Source organism: Mus musculus, chromosome 12 (genome assembly GCF_000001635.26).
Source record: "Mus musculus strain C57BL/6J chromosome 12, GRCm38.p6 C57BL/6J".
NCBI classification, from domain to species: Eukaryota; Metazoa; Chordata; class Mammalia; order Rodentia; family Muridae; genus Mus; species Mus musculus.
This window is the reverse complement of record NC_000078.6, coordinates 17455157-17461156: the sequence shown is the minus strand read 5'-3', so window position 1 is coordinate 17461156 and position 6000 is coordinate 17455157. Positions and strand designations below refer to the sequence as shown.

General features: G+C 45.2%; 1 long non-coding RNA gene across 2 annotated transcripts; it reads left to right on the top strand.

Moving 5' to 3' along the window:
* The first annotated feature begins 1839 nt into the window (after positions 1–1839).
* Gm46325 lies at positions 1840–2833 on the top strand. Of its 2 annotated transcripts, none has more exons than XR_001780523.1 (2): positions 1840–1979; positions 2588–2833. It is a non-coding gene; the product is annotated as a predicted gene, 46325 (long non-coding RNA). The 2 variants fall into 2 exon arrangements; XR_001780524.1 differs by lacking the exon at positions 1840–1979 and adding an exon at positions 2228–2312.
* The last annotated feature ends 3167 nt before the right edge of the window (positions 2834–6000 follow it).

Below are 6000 nucleotides of genomic sequence, written 5' to 3'. Positions count from 1 at the left end.
GCTGCAGGCAATGATTACATCGACAGGGCTCTGGCAGCAGAGGCCTTAATTTCAGATCCTGTTGCTTTGGCTAGACGTGATCATGATAAGTTTCATCTCTCTAGCCATACCTTAAGGCTCAGACACAATATCACTAAAGAGCAGGCAAGAATGATTATAACACAATGTTCTAAATGTATTACATTTTCTCCAGTGCCGCATTTAGGAGTTAATCCATGAGGTCTTATGCCTAATCATATTTGGCAAATGGATGTAACTCATTATGCAGAATTTGGAAAATTAAAATACATACATGTTAGTATTGACACCTGTTCAGGATTTCTTTTTGCTTCTCTACATACAGGAGAGGCCTCTAGAAATGCAATTGATCATTGTTTGCAAGCCTTTAATGCTATGGGATTGCCTAAACTCATTAAGACAGAAAATGAGCCACCCTATAGTAGCAACAATTTTACTTCATTTTGTAAGGAATTTGGTATCAAACATAAAACTGGAATTCCTTATAACCCCATGGGACAATGAATTGTTGAATGTGCTCATCACACTCTGAAAAACTGGCTTTTTAAAATGAAACAGGGGCAGCTTTACCCCCCAAAGTCACCAAAAGCACATCTTACTTTTGTCTTGTTTGTTTTAAATTTCCTGCAAACTGATGTTAAAGGTCAGTATGCAGCAGATTGCCACTGGCATCCAGTTACTTCCACTTCTTATGCCATGGTTAAATGGCAGGACCCCGTTTTAATCTGGAGAAGAGGTTCTGTATGTGTTTTTTCACAAAAAGAAGATGGAGCACGATGGCTGCCTGAAAGACTGGTTTGTCAAGTGGACACAGATCCTGAATCTTCTAGTATGATTTTAACCTCCTTGATGGCTGAAATTCCTTTTTAGCCGGAAAAAGTTAATTTGGAACACAGCCTCCATTTCCAGAGAATCTCTGGCCTTTTTGCTAATTCTAAAAGCCAGCTCCCCCACACCTAGAGGCCAGAGCCTGAGCTTGATTGTTGCTAATTTGCAACTGAATAAAGTACCTGGGCTTCCACAAAGAAGCTTTTATACTGTTGCTTTTTACTGTCCCACATTTGTTTCTCAAGCAAGCCAGCAAAGCCCTTCAGCCTGACTACAGCAGATGTAAAACCTTGCCTCCAACAGGTTAATTTTCATCAAGAAGAATTCTAAGTACATATTGTGGCTTTGGTCTGATTTGGGAATAAGGTGTGCTATGAGGGCCGGTTAGTCAATGACGGGCAATCAGATCTGGAATCATACCAATCTAAGACAGGGGTACATGCCAAAAGGTTGTGGCTGTTGATAATACACCACAGAGCCATGTTTGTGTGAAATATTACACAAACTAGCTGCATGTAGCCTCCTATGACGGAATTGGATGGTTCTAGAAGATCTGAGATCCTAAGGCAGGCACGGCTGCCAGCCACCATAATTCCCAGGCAGGACTATGGAGCATAAATAAATTCTATGCCTCAGTCTGGCTATTTTTATTATATAATCAGGGAGGAATTGTAGCCTCCCTCAGCCCTGAAGTAGGCTGATCCAGATTTTGACCTTGCTGCCACTGAGAAGGAAATTACCTAAGGTGGAGCCTTCCGACCTAGATGGCTCTTTTGTTCTGCCACCTGTCACTGCTCTCTCCAAGACACTGCTACCCACTGAGAAGCCCTGAGACATTCTGGAGGAACATCCTATTCTGCACATCACCTACAGGCTGGCTCCAGACACCAAGAATGGACTGGCGGGGGATGGGCCTTCCCCTTTTATAAGTAGACTCTCTTAGTAAACTGGCGGGCCTTGAACAGAATCATGTCTTGGCTCCATTAATCTCTTGCCATCTAAGTCTCTTTCAGCCCCAGCCTGCCTCCCTGGTGTTCCCGGTCCTTGTAAGGTGCAGGCCAGCATACAACACCTGCAAAAAAAGGTGCCAAGAGCAAAAACAAAGCCATCACTTGGAGGATAGGTAAAGTGAGGTAAATGTGCAGTCTGTCACATATGCAGGCAGGAGGAGTCCCAGGGGAATATGGAAGTGGGACACCACAGTTTATTGTTGCCTTCACTTACAGATGCAGTCTCCATTTTCTTTCTATTGCTGTGATAAAGACCATGACCAAAAGCAATTTGGAGAGGAGAGGGTTTATGTGTGTAACACATCTGAATCTCTGTCTGTCACAGAAGGAAGCCAAGGCAGGATTCTGGAGGCAAAAGCTGATGCAGAGACCACAGGGGAATGCTGCTTACTGGCTTGTTCCTTCTGGCTTGCTCGGCTTGCTTTCTTAAACACCTCAGTACCATCAACAGCTCAGGTGTGGCACAGCCCAGAATAGGCTAGACCTTCCCACATCAATTATTAATTAAAAAACAAACAACCCCCAAAACAATGCTCCATAGACTTGCCCATAGAGTAATGTGCTAGAGGTATTTTCTCAGTTTAGGTTCCCTCTTCCTGGATGATCCTAGCTTGTGTCAAGAGGACAAAAGATGATCAGTAAACAGAGACAGGGATGGAATCATAGAGCCTGAGATATAAGAAGATAGTGGGTTAAGCATCCTAAATATCTGTTTCTCATCTCATTTCCAGCCAGCACGTTACACACGGAGTAGGAGAGTGTGGGGACTGAGGTCAATTATTCTGGAGCTAAGACGATTCCGTCTGGCAGGTGGTCAGCATGGTTCTGAGACCTGGGATGCCTGCATTGCTCCTTATCCTCTTTCATTCTGCGATGTCTGGGTTTGGGCACGTCTTCATTTTTATGTATGTGTTCCGTTGTGTGTCAAAAAGCCCCTCCCAACACACCAAAATAAATAAATAGAAACTTTACTTTTATGTGTAGGTTGTTGAACTTTTGTACGTGTCTGTGTACCACCTGTGCACCTGGTTACTCTCAGAGGCCAGAAAATGGTGTCAGATCTCCCAAAATACTAGAGTCAGAAGATTATGAGCTGCCATGTGGGTGCTGGGAGTGGAACCCAGGCCCCCTGCAAGAGCAGCCAGCGCTCATAATCATGGAGCCTTCTCTCCAGCCCCTCTCAAACACTACTTGAAAGGCTGAGTCAAGTCCGTACGCTGCTTTCAACCTTACAGTCCTCCAGGGGCATGTGGACCGGGAGGGGTTAACTCAGAGCAAACAAACCATTGCCTGCTGGCAGTAGCAGGTCTGCAGTGATTCCTTTTTTACATTATGGTATGCAAGTGTCTTTCTGATTAAGGATATGAATATGGCCCCTCCATCCCTGCTATCCTTATAAACATCAAAACGATCATTCAGAGGGGTCACTGTCAGGACAGGCCTCTTGCAGGCATGCAGACATCCACCTACTCTGTAGACAGAAGGCTCCATCCTCTTGACTCTTTGGGCTCAGATGGCAGTAACTCACTACATGGGCAACCTTGAAGCCAGAGAAATGGAAAAGATACAGAAAAAGGAAGAAAGGTGGAACCTGCCTGATCAGGTACAAGCTGCATTTACCTACTTGTGTCTAGCTGAGCCACTACAGCAAGAACTCCACAACCAATGAGGACATTAAGAATGACAGGCTCAGTCTAGCTTGGTGGCACACGCCTTTAATCCCAGCACTCGGGAGGCAGAAGCAGGCAGATTTCTGAGTTCGAGGCCAGCCTGGTCTATACAGTGAGTTCCAGGACAGCCAAGGTTACACAGAGAAACCCTGTCTCAAAAAAACAAACAAAAAAAAACCAAACAAACAAAAAAACAAAAAAAAAAAAAAGAAAAGAAAAGAAAAAAGAATGACAGGCTCAGGGCTGAAGAGATGGCTCAGCAGGTAAGAGCATTGACTGCTCTTCCGAAGGTCCTGAGTTCAAGTTCCAGCAACCACATGGTGGCTCACAACCACCCGTAATGAGACCTGACACCCTCTTCTGGTGTGCCTGAAGTCAGCTACATAATTCTTATGTATAATAATAAATAAATCTTTTTTTTTTTAAATGACAGGCTCCACTTCCTGGCAGCTCTCACCTCAGCAACGCACCCACCATCAATACTCAAAACCTCCATATCCCAGGATCCATCTTACCCAACTTATACAATTCTGCATTCCTCATGTCTGTCACTGTGCATTCTCACCCCAGCACCGGAGGCATCTCACTGGCCAGTGCCCGGGGGAGTGAGCCTCTAAACCCTATAGATTCCTTGGGTTATAAGAGTGGGCTCTTGGAACCACAGCTAACAGTTACTAACGAGGCAATTTTCTTAGAAAATTAAGCTAACTCGGAACTCAGGGAGAGAACTGGTGACACCAGAAGCCAGTGTGGCATTAGAAGGTTTTTTTTGGTGTTTGAGCCATAAGAGGTCAAACCAATTTGGAATGTGAGGTAAGGTTGGTAGCTGAGTTCAACAACACCTATGAGTATGTAATGGAACCTCTGTAAAACCCAGACATCGAGGCTCTGGCCAGACGTTCAAGCATCCTTGAGTAGCAATCGTCTTTGCATATCTCATTCTTCAGTTTAATGAGACCCTGAGGACAGAAGCTTCCTTTTGGGAGCCTACTCGTTCCTCCCCAGTCTCTTTCCTTGATCAGTTCTAATTTGTACCCATTTGATACAAAACTAAAACCAACCGAAGGGGGGGGGGGAGAACAAACAAGGCCAGGAGATGACTTAGTAGGTAAAGGAGTGGCCTTGCAAGCCCAACCACCGAGATTAGTCCCTGGAAAAGGTAATGGTGGAGGGAGAGGACCAGTCCCAGGAGGTGGTTTTCTGACCTCCACTTGCACAAAGTAGCATGTACCCACCCACCCACATCCTACACCACCACAATAACAGTAACTAAAGTTAAACTAACCCTTCAGGATAGCAGTGCTTTCCTGAGTTCTGTGAATCATTCTAAGGGATTATAGAAACTGAGGGAGTCTGTGGAGACCTTTACAATTAGTCAGCTGGACTAAAGTGACATGGCCTGAGACCTCTGGTGCGGAACTAAGGCCATGGCTGGCCCTGTGTGGTCTGTCCTTAGCTTTGGGATTGACTGACTCTAGGTAGCACCTCCTCTCTGGAGGCCTCCTCTTTGCCTCACTCTGAAGCAATGCTGACCTCTCTCATTGGTCTCATGCCTCCTGGCTCTCCCTTGCCATATTCTTTCCACCTATTGAGAGAGAGATTGTCTTAACACTCTGTAGTGGCTATTCCTGGTTGTCAACTTGACTATATTTGGAATGAACTACAATCCAGAATTGGAAGGCTCACCAGTGACCCTTATCTGGAGGCTTGGAGATAGAAGTTCTGATCTGGATCTTGGTATGGAGATCTTGAGCCATAGTGGCTATGGATTCCAGAAGATTAAATCTCTGAGTTTAAGGAACACACCTTTAATCTGGGCTACACCTTCTGCTGGAGACAATATAAGGACATTGGAAGAAGGGAGTCTTGCTCTTGCTCCTTCGCCTGCTTGCTGTGTGAGACTGAGTAACTACTAGATCCTTGGACTTCCATTCACAGCTGCGACTGAACCATTGTTGGGAATTGGGCTGCCAACTCTAAGTCATCAATAAATTCTTTTACTATATAGAGACTATCCATAAGTTCTGTGACTCTAGAGAACCCTGACTAATACACACTCACAGAGCCTGGTACTCCTGGCCTCCTCTGAATAACTCCTGTTACCCTCTGGGTAAAGTCAAAACTGCTCTGCGCATGAAGAGCTAACCTCTGACCTTTCTCTTCCTCCAGGCCAGCCTCAGCCTTGACTCTACTCTGGTAGTTTCCTGAACCTTGTTGATACAACTTCGGTCCTAGTTCCACTTTGACCTTCAAAATTTAGCAACAGGCTTCACTTCCTCCAGGAAGTTTATCTTTAACCCTTTCCATATGACTCAGGACCAACCAAAAGCCACTTCCCTTGCCCCAGCTCCTCCAACCCCCAACTATTCTTGTATCCAGTGATGGAATTTTTGTTTGCCCTTAGATGGCTGAACTGTGGGCGTCTCAAGGGCAAGGGTGCTATCATCCAACCTTGTGATTTCACGCAGGCACGT